Raw genomic sequence first — 22,390 nt, 5'->3', positions numbered from 1 at the left:
TAGAGCCTGACCAGGTGCCCTGTGGCTACTGGAGAGACCAGATGATTTATTAATATTTGCAAAGTGTGAGTACAGAAGAATCTTTAAACAATGAGCATTAGCATCTTTTATGAGGTAAAATAGATCTCTACTCTTCTGCCTTCATTGTGACTTTTTAGTCTTCCTTCATGGTGCCCTCAGTCATATGACATGGCAGAATCTGTCCTGTCTTATTCTCTTTCTCAGCTCACTGATGGTTCCATAGAAGAGGTCCTTTGCTACTCTCAGTGTGCAATTTACCATTGAAGGAATTAGGACATCTCATGGCCTAGCTCAATTTGGATCATGAGTAAGATTTCCAAACAGAAATGTAAGATATGAGGTCTATCCAGGGCAGATACCTGGTGTGTTAAATTTTCTAGCGTAGTATCTGTATTGGTTACTTTTGCACAGATGTGACCAAACTATCTGGCAGAAGTTAAAGGGAAAAAGATTTGTTCTTGCTCACAGTTTCAGAGGGATCATGCCAGGGTCTCTTGGTCTCATGCATTTGTACAGAACATCATCGTGGTAGTGGAGTGTGAATGAACAGGCTTTCACTTCTTAGAGGACAGGAAGTCCAGAGAAGGGCCAATACTGGGAAACAGGAAAAGATACTGTCTCAAGGGCATGCTCTTCCAACTGGACTTCACAGCCTTTATCAGCACTCATAAATTGTACGACATTACGTTAAAGCCACCATACTATGTTCCATCAAGGGATTAATTAATTAAGTTAGAGCCCTGTAGTCTTCGGAAATGCCTTCCCAGACACGTTAGACTTGTGTTCCACTGTTATTAAGCATCTATTAATCCAATTAGGTCGACATCAGAATGAAGCACAACTGTACTAATGACTTAGAAATGCATCCATCAACTCCAAACACAACTCAAACCCTGTGAGCCATGTGCTAATGGTTCTCATTCTGTGGATGACTAAACTGATTACTGTGTACACAGAGCGGATGAACTGGAAACTGCCTGATGCTTACTTTCAGATTGGTCCAGCATTGTTGGATAACTTTGGGGAATAATGAATGTTTTTTACTTTCTGGCAGTTAAGTGCTATTCATTTTTTATCTTAACAATTTGAATCTTGTTTTTAAACTCTAGTTCTATCTTTTGTTTCTAGTGTATCTTTTATCATCTTTCTCTTCTACCTCTCTAAAGAATAGAATTTGAAGAACATCTGATAATGTGCCTAAGGCAGAAAAACTGTCTTGCTCCTAAATTGAAGATTAACATTTCATATTGTGTAGATGAAGGTCAAATCCGCAGTGTGAATGTCTAGGAATCTCAGTGCACACATAGGTAAGAATGTGTTTGAGGACATAACTCCCCAGTGAATATGATTCCCAGTGAAGCCATCATTTTGTGGAAACCTGTTTTGCAGGTGACAAAAATATGTGATTTATTTTTTAAAGGTGAAATTTATATTATTTCTAAGTTATATGTAATGATTTTGTCTATGTGGTAGCTATTTTGTTTGTCAATATGGAAACATCTGGAATTAACTAAAACATCCAACTTACTGGGCACACCTGTGAGGGAAAATTTCAATTTATTGAGATAGGAATATGCACCTTAAATCTAGATCATTTGAGGTAAAAAGACTCATGTAGTGAATTTTTTAGTTTCTTTTAAGATGCAGAAATATTGTAAAAATATGTTTTTGTCTTAATGTCAGGTGTGGGTCTACTTCAGTTCATTCACAGTACTGACTATGATTTGCCTCGTTCAGGGCCATGGTTTTTCCAGTGGCAGATGGTTTCTGTGATTGTGTTATGTTTAGAATTCTGTGGAACTTTTTAAAGGGTATATACTTGCTAGGTCCCCAAAAGGCAAGGTGGGTTTTTTGTTATTGATTGGTTGCTCTTGGTTATTGTTTGTTAAGTAATCATGGACAAAGAAGAGACAACAACAAGAAGAAATTAGATATCCTGAAACTTGCCCCGAGGAACTCAAAGTTCCTAATTAGCAGGAAGTACTCTAACAATAACATCATCCCTTCTCCTCCCTATCTTTCCCCCTCTTCTGTCTAGTGTTAACGGGTAGAAAGGAAGAAAAAAGGGTGGAAGAAAAAGGGACCCACAAAGTAGTAAAAGACAGGTTACAGACCTACCTTAAATCTGGGTCCCACCTCATGACAGCCTATATAAAGGATAAGGAAGAGAGAAGCACTTAAAAAATCACAGTGTTTGGAGGACCGCAGCAGTTCTAGCTGATGGTGCGTTCAGCACAATCCCCTTGATCTGAAACTAGTGAGTTCTTTAAGATCTTAAAAAACTAAATAGCAAAAGGAAATGAGCTGACTGCATTACCTATCCTCTGCTGTTTAACTATTAATCTTATTTTACATATTCACACATCATTATTCCAATATCAAAGTACAGTCAACTCCTTATTCTAATATCAAAGTACAGTCAACTGTCGTTATTAGGAGCAGTTAGATTTTATTCTGAAGAGTACCAATTCCTTTTTATTATTGCTGTGACTAACTACCTGGCAAATGCAAATTTAAAAAGAAGAGAGAAAGAAAAGTTTCACTTTGGCTCACAGTTTGAGGGTGTCGTCTCTGTCATTATGGGGAAGGCATGGTGTGGGAGCTTGAGTTTTCCGTAGTCAGGAAGTAGAGAGAGAGAGAGAAATGTAGGTACTTTCTCTGCTTTCCCCTTTTTGTTTATTTTAGGGCTCCTACATCAAGAGATGGGGTTTTTCACACGTATGTTGGGTCTTCCCACTTCATCCAACCTTGTCTCGAAACACCATCACAGATGTGTGAAGAGTTTGAATTCTAGGAGAACTAGATTCTGTCAAGTTGACAATATTTAGGGAATATTGACTGACCTTTAAAGATGACTAACTTTATCTAATATTAGCTTTCTGCTCACATTATTCTTGCCAGCTAATTAGCACAGAGCACTGCTTTTGTATGTACATGTGTGTTTCTATTTTAAGGCGCCATCTGTAATAAATACCATTGATTTGGGTGTATGGAGGTCAGCAACCAACTCTACTGTAGTTCATGCTTGATTGATGCCTACCCAATACTCATGGTTTCTCTGTAAGGCACAGCACAGCCTCCTGAGTACTCAGAGCACTAGAGTTTCCACACTCTGCTCAAGGACAAATCTAAACTGCAAAAACATCAAAAAGAAAAGACAAAAGAAACATGAGGCCCTAAATAGACCACAAAGAGAATGCTTCCTCAGACTGAACCAGGAGGACAGTGTTGCTGAGTTGAATGGCAGTAGAAGAACCCAGACTGTTTGCTGTTCTGTTGAGTTCTCTGCATATTGATGTGGGGCTGTATGCAAAGTTTAGCAAGTAGGAAAACTTAAGAGAATCGGAAAATAGAGTAACTGATTGTTTTCTGTAGCTTCCTTTTTTCTTTCTTAAGAAGTCTTTGCAGATGAGATCAATGCTCTTTCCTAGCTGTATTGACTTTCAACCTCTGCAATTTTATTAAAGACAGGAAATGTCAAAGTATTAATTAAGCATTTCCTTTATGGGCAGGCTATGGTAGGACCCCTTACAGTTGCTTCTCCACTTTTATTTTGTTTTGTTATTGTTTGTTTGGAGACAGGGTCTCACTATGTAGTCCTAGATGTCCTGGAACTGACTATAGAGACCCGGCTGGTGTCAGGTTCAGTGCTCTTCCTGCCTCTGCCTCTTGAGTACTAAAACTACAGGTGTGTGCTACTACACCAGCTGCATTATTAGTTATTTTGTTTTGTTTTTAATATTCTTTTTAAAACTGAACATCCTTATTCTGGCCCCCCATAACGGGGACAGAGTTGAGATGAGCTATGGCCGACGGGCCAATCGCTGCCCTAGACTCAGCCACCTCTCTTTCTGCCCAGGCCTACTAAGATTGTGTAGGAAGGGCTTAAGTTAATTTGTCAATTCTAATGCTTGATGCTGTGGGTTCTACTGGTACTTAGAGAACTTTATGGATCTAGGGTCTAAGAGCATTGGAAGCATTAGTGTCATGTCATTCTGCATGCTCTTAGTACAGTCAGACTGGAAAGCAGCAAGTGGGTTTGGTTGTGTTTGCCCATCACCTACATATGGATACTGAATGGAACTCGGGAGCAAGGCTGGGCGATGCTGAAGCTTTACCCTCCTGTATAAAAGAAAGGACTTTTCAGACATGCAAAGGACAAAACGTTCTATCTTGTTCTTGGAGGACATTTGGTATTTAAAAAGGAAAAAGATAAAAAATAGGAGGTTAGACATATTTTAAAATTTTAATTTACTAAGTGTGTGTGTGTGTGTGTGTGTGTGTGAAAGAGAGAGAGGGAGAGAGAGACAGACAGACACAGAGAGAGAGACAGACAGATACAGAGAGAGAGACAGAGAGAGACAGACAGACACACAGAGAGAGACAGACAGACACACAGAGAGAGACAGAGAGAGAGAGAGAGAGAGAGAGAGAGAGAGAGAGAGAGAGAGAGTATACATACATTTGAAGATCAGAGGACATTTTTGTGGGAATTGATCTTCCCACATTGTTCTGAGGCAGTCTTTTGCAGTGTCTGCTGTTGGGCTATTGTGGATACTGGCCTGTGAGCGCCCTGTTGCTTACCCTGCCCTTCTCCATCTCAGGATAGGAAAGCAGGGATCGAAGCTGCTGCCACAGCATCAAGCCTTTTGCTTTTACCTGGGTTCTGGAAAGCAAACTCGGGTTGTCCAGTTTATAGAGTTAAGTGCTTTCACTTGCTGAGCCAACTTCCTAAACCCCACAAGTTTAATTTAATTTAATCTTCATTTTTTACTTTATGTTTATGAATGTTTTGCCTACAAGATATCTGCACCAAGTGCATGCCTGGTACCCACTGAGGTGTAAAAGAGGATGTCATATCTCTTAGCTACAAAAGATTGTAACTGTCTGAATTACAGAGAGCTGTGAGCTGCCGTGTGGGTGCTGGGAGTTGAATCTGGCTCCCAGAAGAGCAGCCAACACTTTTAACCACAGAGCCATCTCTCTAGCCTAGCCCCATCCACCAAACTTTTAAACCAACATTAAAATGTTTTATGCTTTTAGGATCTCATCTCTAGTTTTGTTTGTTAAATTTTTAAAAGGTAAAGTCTCACTGTGTTGCTTAGGCTGGCCTCGAACCCACAATTTGCCCTAACGTGACCTCTGATCCTCCTCCTAGGATGACAAGTATGTGCTTCCATAGGAGCTCACAGACGTGAAAAAGTCTTGATATTTTTCCCAGTCAAGCTTACATTGTAACTCGATAAGAAGATGGCAGCTTGCCAACCAGGTAGCCTTGCCAGTTCTTAGGCTAGATATGTGAGTCCAGATACCGGCAGCTCCTGGACTGCTGACCAGCTCCCTCCCACGTCTCTGAGCTGGGCCCTACCATGGCTCTAGAAACCATGTCAGTGGAATATCTGCAGTCCAGAAGATGCTACCCTGGGGGACTTTCGAGAAGGGTATGGGCAGCTGCCAGCCAGGTCTTTCCATGTCTTCTCCGACTTGCCTCAGCAAGCACCGAAGGCCAAGGGCACATCCACAGGACACCCACAGTATGGTGGATGTCTAGGGAATTTTCCTCTTGCATCAGAAAGCAGACCCCTGGCTGCTTGTCGACCCTATGAAGACACCTTCTGTTCTGTGAGGCTGGTGATGAGAAGCTGCCTTGGGTAAGATGCTTTAGACCGTATCCATGCTGCCTCTCTGAGAAAAACTAGTGAGGACAAACAGGGTTTGCGAGAGGTCTCTGAGATGGGTGATAATGATAAAGAACATTCATGGCAACAGCGGTGTAAAAGGTGAGGCTAACTACGGCTTCCGGAAAAGTCTTCATTTTATCAAATGAATGCAGGTGGGTAGGATTCCGCTCAGAAGTCGAACACATGGCACTCTTGTGGGCTTGCGCCAGCTTACAGGGAGAGAGAAGGACTGTAGTTCAATAAGCAGGAATTTTGAATTGCACAGATCTGGTCTTCAATTAACTGTGAGCTTGGTGACTTAAGATAAAGCTATTTAATCCCACTGACCTTTGTCTGCGAAAGGTCCAAAAATAGCATACAGCTTGCAGTGTTGCATGGATGAGTGAGGATCTGTTCAAAGCATCTGGCTGGTTGCAGAGCCACAGTAGACACAGGATAAGAAGCTCCCTTAGATTTCCTGCCAGTCCTCCATTCAGTGGGCATGTAATGACTCTGCTCTGGATGCTGAGTTAGGCCATGGGGGAGAAAGGTAGAAAGAGAAGTTTATGATTTAGTGGGGACTGCAAATAAACAGGTTGTTCAGGGAGACCAGAAGACTTGTTAAATCAAGAAGCTGGGAACATGTGAACAGCCAGAAGTGTCCCTGAAGCCACACTGTGGAGTCAGGGAACTTTTCCACAGAAAAGAAATATTTTCCAGGAGTCATGACAGACAAGTCCAAGAGGTGAGCCATACAGACATTCGAGCACACGGCAAGGTGTAAGTGCACACTTGGAGGAGAAGCCATGGAGTCACTACAGGAAGTGACAGAAGCACAGGGACTTGTATTATTTAGTTACCTCATTGCTGTGACCAAATCTATGAACAAAACAAAGGAGAGATTTACTTTGGCTTATTGGTTAAATAGGTATAGTCTGTGCTTGCTTAGTCCTGGCACTTGGGAGACCTGCAGCAGAGGAAGTTGCTCACTGCGTGGTAGACAGGCAGAGAAGAATGCTTGTATTGGGCTTGCTTTTAAAAAATTCTGTCTGTGTCACCAGCCTTTTGACAGCCACATTCAGGATGGGTATTTAGTGAGTTCTCTGGAGTCATGGTCACAGCATAGTCAGAAGTATGTCTCATCAGTTTCCCAGGTGACTCTGTGTCCAGCCATGCAGTGAGTGTGAGTCACTGCAGAACCCATGCATAGTCTTCACAGGATGGGCTGGTCTTCTTGAGTATTCTTCACAAGACAACGAGCAGAAGTAGGGGACATAGAACCACTTAGACCTGACATGAGACAAGAGTTTTAGAAAGTGAACAACCTGGTCAGATTCATTTTTAGAAAAGCCACTGGCCCCGGGTAGAGATGGGCTGGAAGTGGGGAGTGTGGCAGTGTGTTCATGGTCCATCTTAACGAAGGCTCATTTTATAGGAAGAAGTCATGAGAAGTCCAGAGAAGAGCGAAGGAGGAGGGCCTTCTGTGTGCTAAGAATTCCAGTTTCTGAAATCAATAGGATTTGATGAGTAACGGGGGGAAAGAAATTCTAGATGGCTCTTTTTTCCCACATACTCCTCAAGTTGGCAAGATAAGAAGGAGGTTTGGGAGGGTGGAGTTTTGGGTACTCTCTTTGAGATGCTATATGGCATTCACCATCTTTAGGGCACTCACTAAACAATATACATTAAGGCTCAGAAGAGACGAGAGCAAGATGGTTGATTTTGATTCTTGCCCACATAGATCAGTTGACATTGAGGGAGGAGATAAGATAAATGATCAGGGTCGAAGGTGGAGCAGGCTTGGGGATGTCAGTGTGTGTGTGTGTGTGTGTGTGTGTGTGTGTGTGTGTCTGTCTGTCTGTCTGTCTGTCTGTCTGTGTGCATGTCAAAGTCAGAGGACCATTCTTTCTGTCACCTTATGAGATCTGTAAGCTGAACCCAGGTCCTCAAGTGCACCATTGTTAATGAGTTATACTGATCAGCAAGTTTGTTACTTTGCTTGTTGTTGCAACAGAAACAACTTAAAGAAGGAGGGATTTGTTTTTGTTCAGTCTGATGGGAAGTCCATTGTGGTGAAGAAAGCTTGGATCGAAGGGGGCGTGAGGCTGACGGTCACAGTGCACTCTCAACCTGGGAGCAGAATGTACAAATGTCATGGTCAGCACATGCTGTCATTTCCATTCTGGGACTACAGCTCATGGGACAGTCCTGCCGCACTTAGAATCAATCCTCTCACTTCCATTCAAGGAATCCAGAAGATTCCTCACAGACGTGACAAGGGGTTTGTAGTAGAATACAAGGTGATTCTAGATCCTGTCAAGTTGACAATTAATATAAACCATTACAGCAAGTGAGGAGAGCCAGAAATACACTTTCTATACTTTTTATTGGATAAGAACACACAAAAAATGTAATGTAGGTCTTTTACATGCCTTTTAAAAATGAGGAAGGGGACTTAATAGGGACAGAATAGTCTGAGAAATTAAGACATTCTGAGCAGAAATGGTTTCCAGAACTCAAGGTCAAAGAACAGCAGAATTGATGTCAAAGAGAGGTTAGGGACACAAGGGAGCATTACTCTGGAGAGTTTTGAAACTGGTCTCTCAGGACATAAGGTTGGAGACCCAGAAATACTTGGTGCATCTTTTAATTACTTATAGTAAAGCGATAAGAATGCTGTTGTGCTGATGATGAAAACAGCTATTTTGAATACCATTTTCCTTCAGAGACATAGAAGATGCTTTAATTAAAATTGCTATGGGTTAGCAAAAAGCATGCAGCAGTCACAATTGCCATTTAGGATGTTTGCCAGTGTACCCGGCTCTCCGTCTTGCTAGGGTTTCCTCCACAACAGTAAGAAAAACAAGCCCTTTGTGTATACCAAGGAGCCTTCTGCAGGATGTCCTGCTTAACCACACTTTTTGGAACCTATGCTACAGTTTCTACATCAAGAAAGGCACCCCAAAATAATCTAAAATGCATACAGAAACCACACTCTATCTTAGAAAAATATACTCATTATTTTTAAATTGCATTACTATTTGAGACACTTTATTTAAAGCAGTTTCTGCAGAGGAAATTGGTTCAGACTTAATGATCTATATCTTATGGAAAGCAAAGAATAGAAATTGAATATCACGTCCAACACACACTGGAACTTCTTAGCAAGATAAAGTCAGGCTAGGAGGACCTACCTGTATTACTTTGGGCCCAAATTACCAGCTCTGCCTCAGCTTCCAAGTTCATGGTATTTCAGCACAAAGAGCCTTAAAATCTTGCTAATTTATAGCGAGTGCTTTGACGGTAGAATTGGAGATTAATAAGGAGATTGGAAATGGACTAGTGCTGCCTTCATTAATTTCAATACTGGAAAGATTGCTCATTTTCTTTTTAAAAGAATGTTACTTTATTGTTTTCCTTGTGTGAGTGCCTGCATAAGTGTGACTGCGAGATTTGAGTGAGACTATGTGCACAGAAATGTAGGTGCTTAAGGAGGCCAATGGTGTTTGGAGAACCTAAGACTGGAGTTACAGCCCATTGGCAGCTGCTAGACCTGGGAGCTGAACTCTGGGCCCTGGAAAAGCAGTAATGTTCTGGGTGCTGAGTCATCTCTCTAGCCCAAAGTGCTAACTTTCTTAATTTCAGGTGATTCAGGATCCCTTAAATGGAGCCTGATGCTTCTAAGCATTTTATAGGAAAATCTATGCTCTTGCCATTCTTACTTTGTTTATTTATTTGTCTGTTTGTTTATATTTGTGGTTAGCAAGAGAAGCTTTTATGTTTTGTTGTTTGAGAAAAATACTTGAGTTTCAGAAGAATGTGTTCTGATCCTGGGGTTCTCTTTCATCACAGTTGATATTGTCAGGTATTGAAGATCTGTCAATACTCAGTTTAAGGATTTTATTTTCTCAACATCAAAGAGAAAACTATGTCATTCTCAAGAAGTAAGCCACACGAACTTTTTTAAAATACAAATTTCAGTATTTTATCGGAATAGATATATTTTTAGTTGAAAATAGCATGTCTGGGAACAGGGTAATGTTTTGAATTTGTCAGCATTTCATGGACATGTTCTGAAATCTTCAAGTAATACAAACTATCTAACCCACATTCCCTAAAACCAAAAACCACATTTATTTCACCTCCTTCCTTTTGAGGGTCCATACATTTATTTTCTTTGCAATATTATTTTTGAGATTATAAATAATTGCATCATTTTTCCTTCTCTTTCCTCCCTCCAGACTCTCCCATGTACCCTTTCATGCCCTCTTTTAAATTCATAGCCTCTTTTTCATTAATTATCGTTAGATGCATACATGCTATTGTGTGTTTGTGTTGCTAAATAAATAAAAACAACCTGCATATATATGTTTTTAGGGGTGACCATTTGGCATTAGGGAACAGCCTGATGTCTTCTTAAAGAAGGCTATTTCTCCTGCTCTCAGTATTTCTTAGTTGTCTGTAGTTCTTTGTGTAGACTGAGGCCTCATGGGCTTTACTCTGTCCAATTTAACCTGTCTGTTGTTGTAGTACTCGTTTAAATCATCTTGGGCAGCCATGTTAGCATGACTTCATGAGGGTATCTTCTGATATTCCTAGAAGACAAAATCTTAGAAAATTCTCCATTCCTCTTGCTTTTAGCAATCTGCCCTCCCTTCTGCAGTGATCCCTGAGCTTTAGGTGTGAAGGTTGTTTTGTAAATGTATCCTTTGGGACTGGGCTCCACAACTCTGCATTTTGATTGGCTGTGGTTTTCCGTAATGGTCTCCATCTGTTACAAGAAAAGCTTTTTGGATGAGGACTACACTTGTCTGTGGGAAGAACGCAGACTTAGAATGTAGTAAAGGATTGTGTTGCTTTAGTAAAAGGCCAATAGCAGGTTCTCCTCCAAGATCCATGACGTCTCTAGCTCTGGGTAGCTGGCTGGTTTTGAAGACTAGGCACAATTTCCTTCTTGTGGAGAAGGTCTTAAGTTCAGTTAGAGAAATGTTGGTCACCACAAAGTTATGCATGTCACTTCTGCATCCTTATGCCCTTCTGGTCATCCTTGAAGTGCACAAGAGTCATAGCTGGGTTAGACTATTGGTTGCTTCCTTCCTTTGGAAGCTTACATGTTACCCTCTAGTACCATGAAAGCTAGTCATCAGGGAGGAAGCTTTCAGGTTAGTTCTAGTTTAAAGGCCTCTGGACCCTCTTTCTGAAGCAATAAGGACTTACTTTCTACCTCTGGATGCATCTAAGGACAGTAACAATAGTTGGTAATATTTGAGAGTCTCTTGGATAACCCTGACCAACAATTCAAAAGAGGGCTTCTCATACTTGGTGTTGGTATTTTTCTTAGTTGATCAATTGTCAGCCAAGATGGAAAGTTTTTATTTAATATATTATAGGTACTTTTAGGTAGATCATTAATAGTACGATTCCTTGTAACTTTTCAGACATTTTCTGGTTATTTTACCCTCCTCTGGTCTTTTTTTTTTTTTTTTTTTACTTTTGTACTTTTTGCAGTTACTCCAGGATATATACTCATATCTAAATATTTGGAGCTCAAAGCCTCAAATAAGAGAGAACACAAACTTTGTCTTTCTGGTCTGAGTCATGTCACTCAACATGATCTTTTCTAGTTCTACTCATTTCCCTGGTTAGACCCTGGAGAAATTTGTGAGGATCTGGCTGGGTGTAGAGGTTGGATGTGCAGATTCAACTCTTCATTCTCAGTAAGCCAAAGCCTTAGAAGCTATCTTCAGCGGTAAATGCCAAATCACCAAATCACCTGGTCAGACACCTTTGGGAATCAATCTGATGCTGCTCTCTCACGTCTGGGCAGTCAGCCACAGAATGTTTGGGTCAGCTGGACACTACTATTAACTTTATCCAGTTATCCAGTGTCCCAAGCAGCTAGCTCGCATGCCATGATTATGACCACTTATTCTAGAAAGTATTAATTAAGCTCTTTGTTTCGAGAGCACCCTCTAGCCAATAGAAATTGTGGGTTAAATAACTTCTACCTTTTAATTGCTTACTACTGCAGTTGATTAATTCCCCTGGTTTCACTCCCTCAGATCTATGATTGGGGCACAATGGGAGGGAGAATGGCTCTTAGCTTATCACGTGTGGCAGGCAACTGGCTGATGCTGATATAAAGTACGATGCTAGCCCAAGCTAGGAGGCGTGTGATAGAAAATCAGGATGAGACAAAGCATGAATCTTTTCGAACCAACTCATTCAAGCACCTGGGTATCCCTTGAAATGATCTGACTGTTTACCACAAGTCATTCTTTACTGAGTTGTGTGCATAAATATTCCCTCCAGCATTAGCCACCTTTATCCTTGTTCTGAAATAGAAAATGGCAGAATATATCTATTCAGATTCAGATGAACCTGCCTCAACTAGTGGGGAGGATTGAAAAGCAGATCAGGGATTCATTAATCACATATTTTCTCCTTTGAGTGTTATGTATCTTTTATTTAGTACATGGTACTCAATCCCTAGAAGAAACAATGTAGGTCCCATTTTGAACTTTGGTAGGGCTGTGAGTTCAGTAACATCCTTTACTTCAAGGTTAACATTAATGGCATCTCACTTACAATTACCTTTAATATATTGCTACAAAAGTTACAGTATCACTTGTGAAGAGATGCCCATGCTACTGATTAACGACCACATGGAAAATTTCTCCTGCAAAGTAAATTGCTTTCATTAAAAAGCCTGTGGATTTTTTTTTCTTTGAAGTGAGCATCTGAGAAAGATATTATAAGTCAGAGGTTGATAGATTCTGCATATTAAATATAACTAGCAATTAAAACATTTATTTGATCACAATTAAAAAGAGTAATGAAATTAAAGCACACCATTAAGAATCTGTGATTTATGTGGAAACCTTTATAACTAAATGTAATAAATACAAAGTGGAAAAAATTACCAGTTAACTCTAGGTAACACTTTTTGCTTCATTTTATAGTGGCAGACAAAGAAAAGTACATTCTAAGTGTACTTTTACTCTAAAAATGAGAATATTGCTAGTGAACAGAATGAAAGCTGTGAAGCCCTGGTGTACTCTGGCCTGTCTCTGGTTGCAATCAGGATGCTCTAAGGTCTTCTACCACTACTCAGTATCCATGTTTAGTGCCTTTTCTTTTCAAATTATTAGTAAATTCGTAGTATTCAGAACTCAGTGAAGGCTCATTTGTTGAACCAACATCTTCTTGAAATAAGATGAACATGTGCTCTCTTTAGCCCTCTCTTGAGCATCCAGTGTGGCAGCAAACACCAACAGAAAAGCAAAAGCAAAATGATTGCTGTCTCCTGGATTTTCTGGGATTTCAAGCAGGTGAATGATGTCCCTGAAAAAGAGTGAAGAGTGTTCTAATACAGATAAACATTCACTGCTAATTTAAGATTCTCCTTTATAAGAGGGGGAAAATGCCCTTCACCACAAACAAACAAACAAAACATGTCAATGAAGCACTACAGCCACTTTTAAGTCTTCTGCTTAAGATACAAGGTCTTAGACAGGGTTGGCTACTCTGCCTTAAACTATTTAAAAATTAGAACAATTTTAGATTTACAGGTAATTTGTGAAAAATTTCCTTGTACTCCATACAGTTTCTTTTTGTTGTTGGGTTTCAACCAGAGAAGACTACTTGGACACGGGTTCAAGCCAATAGAAAGTCGTTATTAGCTGGCTGGAGACTATGCTGGATATTTGGGACCCCAGTGCATTCCTCAGCCTTTTTCAAGGTGAGGTTTTAAGCACAAAGATCAATCACATCCTGGGGTGATACAACTCGGTTAACAAGAACATTCAGAGGCAGAAATGCAGAAGCCCAAGACCAAAAGTAGTGTATTTAGGGACTTTCCCATAACTGTGGACTTTGGTGAATTTAGGTTTTTGTTCTCCTTTTGGACCATGTTGCTCACTGCGTGCTGGGTTTCAAGGCCTAAGTGGTAATTCCATAATGGAGTCATTGTGCCAAGGTCTTGGGGCCTATTAAGCTCTGGGGGTCTGTAACATGTTTTCTGTTACACAAGTTAGTCACATCTTACAAATGAATGCCTCGTGTATAGTTTGTAGTTAGTAAGTCAGTAAATGTTCTAGTCATTTAGTTCGTAGTGTTTACTTGTCTGTAGCTTAAGCGCTCTTCAATACCATTCATGTTGCGTTTGGTGACCATTGTGCCTTTACACTCTCCTAGGTTGTGGAAGCCTCTCAGATGTTCATTTCTAATGGCCTTGATGGTTTGGAGACTTGCTGGTCACATTTAACCTGACATAGGTCCATGTGTTTCATTTTCATTTTACTTCTTACTCTCCTTAGTGTGTACATAATGTGTGTGTGTGGGTGAGGGCCCAAGCATGCCACTACACAGAAGTGAGAGGATGACTTTTTACAAGTTCTCTCCTTGTATCTTGGGCATCCACTGCAAGCTGTCAGTTTTATGTAGCAAGTGCTTTTACCTGCTGAGTTATCTCGTCCACGTGATCTAGTGCTTTTATTATGATTAAATGATGGTTGGTATGTTTGGAGTAGGAAGACTCGAGAAATAAAAGTCCACTCCCCTCATGTCGAAGATAAAATCTCAGTGTGGTTTGTCACTGTAGAAAGTAGCCTTCATGGTCAGGCTGAGGGGAGTGTGGGTTCCTTCTAGGGAAGTTACTAACCTTTATCTTTTTCTTTTTCTGGTTTTATCGAATATATTTTATTTACATTTTGAATGTTAGTCTCTTTCCCCAGATTCCCCTCCATATCCCCTATCTCATCACCCCTCTCCCTGCTTCTGTGAGAGTGCTCACCCATCCACCCACTCCCTCCCCCTCCCCACCCTGACATTTTCCTACACTGTAGCATCAAGCCTTGACAGGACCAAGGGCTTCCCCTCCCATTGATGCCCAACAAGGACATCCTCTGCTACATGTGCAGCTGGATCCATGGGTCCATCCGTGTGTACTCTTTGGATAGTCGTTTAATCTCTGGGCCCTCTGGTTGGTTGATATTGTTGATCTTACAGGGTTGAAAACCCCTTCAACTCCTTCAGTTCTTTCTCTACCTCCTCCATTAAGGGCCCGTTCTCAGTTCTATGGTTGGCTGTGAGCATCCGCCTCTGTATTTGATATGCACTTCTTGGTATTACCCTTATCTTTTTGTTGCTTGATTTTTTTTTTTATTTTAATATAGGGTTTCTTTAGCCCTGGCTGTCCTAGAACTCACTTTGTAAACCAGGCTGGCCTCAAACTCACCGAAATCCTCTAACCTCTACCTCTTAAATGCTGGAATTAAAGACATACACTACCACTGCCTTGAGCTTGATTCGTTTTCATTGCCTCCTAAGAACCAAATAAATTGTCCTCCACAATGGCTGTCTCACTTGACTGTGGCAGCAGCAATGAAGTCCCTTGTTCACGTCTGGTTGCTCAGATTTTAGCAAATCTAGTAAGTGCCCACTGGCTCCTCCTTGTTTTTGGTTACAGATGAGCCTGAGGACAGGAAGCCAGTGCTGGGCCCCGCACCCACTCTCTCCTGCTCCCTTGCTATCTCAGCTCATCCTGCGCCCATTTGTAAGGCTGGGGTTTTCTTATGGCATCTTCTGCCTTCTCCATAGCCAACCGATTTTACAGATTTTTGTCCCCTTTTAGACCAGCATCCTACTTATCAAAGTCAGTCCTCTGGTAGCTCCAGTGGTAGGTGCAGTCCCAGATTTGATTTCACAGAACTAGGCAGAAAGTTCCGGGAACATTATTCTCTTAACATCTCCATTCTTTGCTGATGCTGGCTTTCAAGAGTGCTGGAGTCTTCCAGAGACTTCATATTCTTCATTTTCTACCAGAGAGGTAGAGAAGCTTTCAGATAATTTCATTTTATTTCAGACCCTCTTTGCTTAGACTCCATTTTTATGCTTTCTCCCCAAAGTTTTCCTTTCCTTCTTTCCAAAAAGACAGATGCTTGACAAACAAAAATACCCACACTCTCTTACCTTTGCTGCTGGTGGTAATTGGAAAGGCCACCTGGTCAGCCCGTGTATTTCACTTTAAATCACAAGATGGAGAGTTGTAATTAAACTGGATTCAACTAAATAATGTGAAAATTTCCCCATCTGTGCTTATGGATCTGAGTTGAAAGCATCCTTCCATGGCCTCTCAAAAGCTTTCCTTATTTCTTTTGAATTAGAATGTTAAGGTCAGGCAGAGCTTTGTAAGTCAAAACCAGCTTCATTCACATGTAAGGCCAACAATTCATGTTTTTAATTACAGGAAATGATCACGAACTACTTGGAGTCTCAATTAAAAATGTTTTTCTTTTGCTCCTGTTGAAGGAAGATCGCCTTTATATTTGGACCCCAGCTCTTTTCTAAGAAAGACTATGTTCTTTTGTATTTACCTGCATTCTGGACTCCACAGCTTCCTGCTGAGAATATCAAAATCAATTTTCTCGGAGTCAAATTAGTTAATAGGATTTTATATCCTGCCAATAAAATGGCTTAACATTAATATATATATATATATATATATATATATATATATATATGTATGTATGTATATATATATATATATATATATGTATGTATGTATGTATGTATATATATATATATCCTAGCTTTGCTTGTGATTTGAGTTAACTGAATCTCTGACCTCTGACCCACCCTTCTTTAGACTTATCTGTCTGCAACCCATGAATGTCCATGAATTTTACAAGTTGGGGATTAACAAAATAAAGCTATAATTAAATTCTATGAACTGTTCTGAACTCAAGTGAAGAAAATAGTCTTACTTAATAAGATAAAGAGGATTTGTTTTTCTTCTTAAACATTGTATGTTTATTGCTTTATATTCTTCCAGAGGGCAGCAGGAACTTACAATTTTGGAAGGACATTTTAGGTCAGTCCTAAACTAAAAGGTCTGAAGAACTGAGTTGGAAACTGAACAAGCTTTTGATGTTTTTTTCTATTATTTCATTGCTGGAGAGTTAACCTAGCTCCTCACATATGTGAAGCAATTGCTCTACCAATCAGCTCTGTCTCTGTTTTAATGTTCTGTTCTGAGATCCAGTTTTACCAAGTTGCCCAGGCTAGCCTTGAACTCACTGCCTGTCTCCTAGGCAAATCTGGACTTTAGATCCTCCTACTTAAGCCTCTGAGTAGATGAGATTACCAGCCAGGCCTAGCTCGAAATTTTATTTCAACTGAAAAGTACAGAGGTTTTAAAAATTATTCATTAATAACATAGTTATTACTCCTGGGGTAAAGATGCTTGTGGAGGAGAAGCAACCATTTACTGCTTGTCCTTGCATTTTCCAATGAAGAGCTTCCACTAGGAGTGAGGCACGTGATGAGCCAGCCTGCAAGAGAGTAGAAAAAGTTTCTGGGAGTATGTGGAAGAAGGGAAAGGCTGACACCTGGATCCTGTGTGCACCCAGTTTACAGGAGGGGCCTCAAGCATGGAGAAGTGCTGTGTAGCAAAACACTGATCCTCAGCACAGTGGGAGAGGAGGATCCCGGGTTGACAAGGAATGGAGCTCTGTCTAGGGAGTGGAGCAGAAGAGTCGAGTGAGAAGAGATAAGGGCTCTGAGAAGTTTGGACACAACAAATAACAGATAGATGTGTAGCCCCAAGGAGAGAAAGGAGGATTGGATAAGATGGAGCTGAAAGGTTATTCAGAAGCCAGGATGACACAGGAAATCTCCGATACTAAACAGCAAGTTGAAGTCTCCCCAGAGAGTGGATGACGATAAGAGTCTTGAAGAACAGGAGGCCTGAAACTGGAAACAGAGTTCCCAAGGGCATTGAATCCCTGCAGAAAGTCATAGAAATCCAAGCCAACAGTGAACAATGGGTTACTGTCAGAGCAGGAGTAAGGATTAGGGTGAAGGAATGTGCTTCTCTAAGCAGAAAGCTCCTTACCCATGGTCAGACACTAACAGCAACTCTGTAAATCTGATTTTAACCACAATTTCTTTCAGCAGAGTTTAAGATTTTAATATATTATCCCTAGAAACATTCATACCTGTGACCCATCTCTAGATGAGGCTCTTGTAGGTTCTAAAACAAGAATTTTCCTCCCACCCTTTTTTTTTTTTTTTTTTTGCTGAGTATCTTTCTCTCACAGTAATTCCAACGTTAAGATAAAAGATCTTTATCAATGTCTAATATGAATAAATCACTCTGGAGGCTTTTCAGTTGGGTGTCATTAAGATAAATCTAGCGGGGCTGGCCAATTATCCTCTGTTTCAGAGCAAGTTTTTCATCCACCTTCTGTAATTGGGTTGTTCTAGATGTGGTCACTGGAATTAGGATCTTGAAAGGTTGGGGAGCTAATTCCTAGTCTGTGTAAGACTCTTGGGAGAGAGTGGACCCTCCAAGAGGTTGGGCCAAGGAGAAAGAAGTCTGGACAACTGTCTGCATGACAATGGACCTTACTATTCTTTGTTCTTGATCACAGCCAGTTGAGTGTTTCCTTCTACCACTCCTCCTCACAAGCCCTCCTGACCCTAGGCAGTGTGGTTAGGGACCATGGACTAAGGTCTCTAAAACTGTGAGTCAAATATACTGATTCATTCCCAAAATTTTATTTCAGTAATAAAAATCTAACCTATAGTATAGGAATCATTCTTCCTTGTTGACCACAATGATTTGGGGAAGGAAGTACAACATTCTGAGCTGATCTCCTAGAAAGAAGCAGGTATTTTTCCTCTTGTATAACATCTATAATGTAGAAGGACATTACTACCTTCTTTTCCTTATACAACAGGGAGCAACCATTTATAACATTGCTCTAACTTATAGATGTCTGGGCATACTTTTAAAGCAATCTGTGGGGGTGATAGGTTATCTCTCTGCCGAAGGTGAAACGAACCAATTCAAGCCAGATTAGGTTATATTAAAGGCAGGTTTATTGGGAAGCTGCTCTACAGCAAGTTCATGGTCCCAAGCATTGAGGCCAGGGGAATTGCCATGGGGAGGGGTGGGGAAGAGGAGAAAGAAAGGGCATGCACACACACACACACAGAGAGAGAGAGAGAGAGAGAGAGAGAGAGAGAGAGAGAGAGAGAGAGAGAGAGAGAGAGAGAGAGAGAGAGAAGGCGGGTAAAATAATATCTGGATTCTGTAGGGAAGAGCCTCTGGGGAAAGGACAGCCCAGCCTCCAGGCTATAAAGTTCAAGGTTAGGGGAGGGTATGCCAGGGAGGGACTCGGGGATGCTGGGAAAACTTAGAGGTCAGGTCTACTTTGGTATGTAAAATATGTACCTTGGTCCTTTGTCCCTAGGTCCAAAACAAAACCGGGAACAGTAACTTATAATATTGTACTTAAAGGTTTACATCAGAATTGGTTTTGATCAGTCTCCCCTGTTAATATTCCACCTCAGGATACAACAATGAGCCTGTTTCATTTTGCTTTTGTACCGCATATAGGGAGGGAGGGGGATTTCCAGTGGATGTGTTTTTCTCTCAAACACTTTATAAATGTGTTTATTATTTAAATAGAAGAGATTTTTAAAAAACAATTGTTTGAAATGAACACCTTCCAATATGTGAAGAAAGCATAGACCCTTCCATAAAGTGAAATAGCTCTGGAGGGCTTTTGTTTAGTGATTCAAAGTTTATCAAGACTTACCATGAGTTCTCTAGCTTTTCAATCAGACATGCTTGAGACAAGTCTCAGGGTTTTCTGATCAGCAGGGTCTTGCTTTATTATAACAAGAAGCATAGTCACTGAAATGTAGTCTAGATGGTGTAAAATTGGGCTGAATTATTATGATGAAATGAAAAATAAAGTTGATGTCTTTGGAATGTGGGTTAAATAAATTGTCATTACTGTTTGCTGAGGAAGTTGTTTAGCTGGTCAAAAACTTTACGACTCAGTATCCCTCCCCCACCCCTGTTACTTTCTTCTAGTCTCACATTCTACCTATCTGGTACCCTGGTTTCTGGTCCCTGAAGATGTGCATGGTTCTAGATCTAAAGAAACCCACTCACTCAGAACAATGGTTGGTTTCATATGACTGTTACAGGGTGGGGAGGAAGTGGAGTTTCCTCATACCATTTTAGAAGCCTGTTGCAAGGGTGGGAGATAGACCTGGGAGAAGTCAGGATGGAGAGTGGGAGGTTAACATGACCAGAATATATTGTATGCATTATGAAATTCTCAAAGAATTAATAAAAATATTATGTTTTTAAAAGCCTGACAGAATTTTCCTGAGTTTCACTTTAGATTACCACAGAATTACACTTATAGACAATGTGGGGACTCTAGAAATGGGGAGCCCATTGTATCGCTGTTTGCATTAGGAAAACCTACTGAGATGCGGCTGAGGTAGAGACAGTGTTGAGAGCTCCTAACACTGGATATTGTAGCCCAAGGGATGGAAAGAGAAAAAGAACTTCGTAAATGTTGCCTTCTCTTTTCTATAAACGTGTTTTGGAGTTTTCATCTCACCCTATTTCAAAGTTAGATGCTCTTCTCTGGAACTGTACCCCTGGAGTGAACTAAATCAAGTATGCTGCCACAATTTGGAATAATGGCTGATACACTAATACTATCTCTTCTAAGAATGAAGGGTCATTGTTTGTATAGTATTACTCATTATTAGCAAACTAATCTCTTGAGTGCATGGAGTTGGTGAGACAGCTCAGGGGTTACAATTATTAGAACCCGATTTTGTTCCCTGTGGTACTCCATGGCACACAAGCATGTGCAGACACATACATACACACATGTGTCAATAATACATGAACTCTTAAGTGTCTGGGGAAAAAAAATCCCAAACGTGACTTTCAGTTATTTTCTACATAGCTTAGGTAAGCCTTCCAAGGGTATTACAGCTGTTAATTAATATGAAAGCTTTCTCAGTCACTTAAAGAAGTTCTCATGGTCTTGTCAGAGCTGAAGGAGGTGTCTGGTGCCTTACTCATGAGAGCCCAGCAGAGGAGATGCAGTGTGGATGTTCCCACTTTTCCTCTCCCAGTCACCTGCTTATCTTTATTTTGGGCCTTCCTTTCTGTGGACCATCGCAATGGCCTCTTTACTGGCCCGAAGGCTTCTCTTCTGTCTTCTGAGCTTGTGCCTTCCGTTGCTCTGATTTGAGTATTGGGGTCCTTAGGCCAGTGTCTCAAGCCCACCTCCCACCATTTTCTCCTCACTTCTGCTGTCATCTATTTATAGAGGCACCTCTCTCTCTCTTCACTTGCGAAGCCACTCTTGAATTTTGTCCTTCGTTTATCCCTGGTCCCTCTGCCAGGCACATGTTCCCTCCTCCTCTCTGTCTTGCTATATAGCTAGCTCTGGGTTCACAGAGACGCCAGTCTCTAGGCCACCTTTGTCACTGTATCTTCCCAGATAGATAACTAATACTTACCCTCTTGCATTATTTTATATCTTTGTGTATGGATTATTTTTTTACAGTGAGCCAAGGACCCTGTACATATTTGGCAAGCTCTTTGCCATGGAGCCATGATCATGCCCACATCTTTTTTATTAGGTTTGGAAGGAAGGCATCGCCTTTTGAACCAGAAAGTCCTATGAAATCAGGCTTCAACCTTCAGTATATTGCTCCCTAAAGTTCTGTCTGCTGACACTGTGTCCTGGAGCCTCTTGAAGGAGGGAGGTTCCTTTCCCCTTTTGCAGGATCCCTGTTCAGTCTGCTGATACAACTGACAACAGGTGTGTTAACAGGTAAAGCACAAGGTAATGTGCCCATGAGCACGAAAGTCTTTCAAAGTTATGAAAAATACGTAATTCAATGTGTAACTCTTCGTAGGGAACTGAGGAATGGAGATGGGTTGTGGGTGATTGCAAGAGTTAATAAAGGATATTTTAGGATGTTGGAGGAGCCTCCAAAGAATAGATAGACAATAGCATGTGAATGGGATCAAATATTAAGTTGGCCAGAAAAATAGTTAAAAGTCTGCCTGGGTGTGGTGGGTCCTATTCTCTCTTGTTTCTGTGCTGTAAAGTTAATCCTGACTGACTGAAGAACTTATGTGGAGGGGAATAAAGGCATTGTGTTCATTTTGGAGGACCTTCAAATATGGGAACTTCAGAGAGAGAGGGATCCCAGCTGGGTTTGGAAACAGAAAGTCAGAGTCATCTCTGGTTCTGAGGATGATTCGAAAGACTGTCTTTTGTTCAAAGTACTCAGCGTGCTAACGTTTGGGGACTCTGAGCTCCAAGATTGGAAATACATGCTCCCAGCTTCCATACTAGACTAGATGAACCAGAATTCCACCTCAGCACAGCTCTCGGGCGATTGTGGCTCATAGAAACCAAAACTTTATGTGCACATAGCACAGGATCTCCTCCTGTGTATCAAGAATTCTGAATGTCTACAGGATGACTCATGAATGAATTACATTAAAATTGTTCTCTGAGTTAGAACATTCGCTCATCATCATCCAGTAGCAGAAAACATGTGGCCCCAAGAAGTCCATTTCTCTGTACATCCCTTTTCAGTTTTACAAAACTGTAGCCCCTTCTTCGCCTTTAGTCTTCCTGGTTTGTTAATTTCACATCACCTTCGATTGTCCATTGTCATTTTCACGCAAGTACTTTTGACATGAACAAGCACAGAGAGAAGCGGTATTGTTTCTAGTTGTAGATTATGAACATAACCCCCGACTCTCTCATCTAAGTTGATTGTGCCTCATTTGATCATCTTCTTAGCCATGGTATTTGGAACTAAGTGACAAAGAAGACGTAAAGGTTAAGAAGATGTTCTCT

The 22,390-nt window shown here is 40.9% G+C and overlaps 1 protein-coding gene across 14 annotated transcripts in view; it reads left to right on the top strand.

Moving 5' to 3' along the window:
* The window catches only part of KIAA1217, a 281,476-nt gene that overhangs the window by 51,224 nt on the left and 207,862 nt on the right, over nt 1–22,390 (top strand). For 3 of the 14 annotated variants that reach the window (XM_080918231.1, XM_080918230.1, XM_080918243.1), the window contains exon 1: nt 6,187–6,426. The exons of the other annotated variants lie outside the window; for them this stretch is intronic. The gene's annotated coding sequence lies outside the window, so the exon portion shown is untranslated. Of the gene's footprint in view, nt 1–6,186; nt 6,427–22,390 lie in introns of those variants that run through there. 14 annotated transcript variants of the gene reach the window in all.

Source organism: Micromys minutus, assembly GCF_963924665.1.
Source record: "Micromys minutus genome assembly, chromosome: 6".
Taxonomy (NCBI): domain Eukaryota; kingdom Metazoa; phylum Chordata; class Mammalia; order Rodentia; family Muridae; genus Micromys; species Micromys minutus.
The sequence above is the reverse complement of the archived record's forward strand: the minus strand, read 5'-3'. Positions and strand labels throughout refer to the sequence as shown.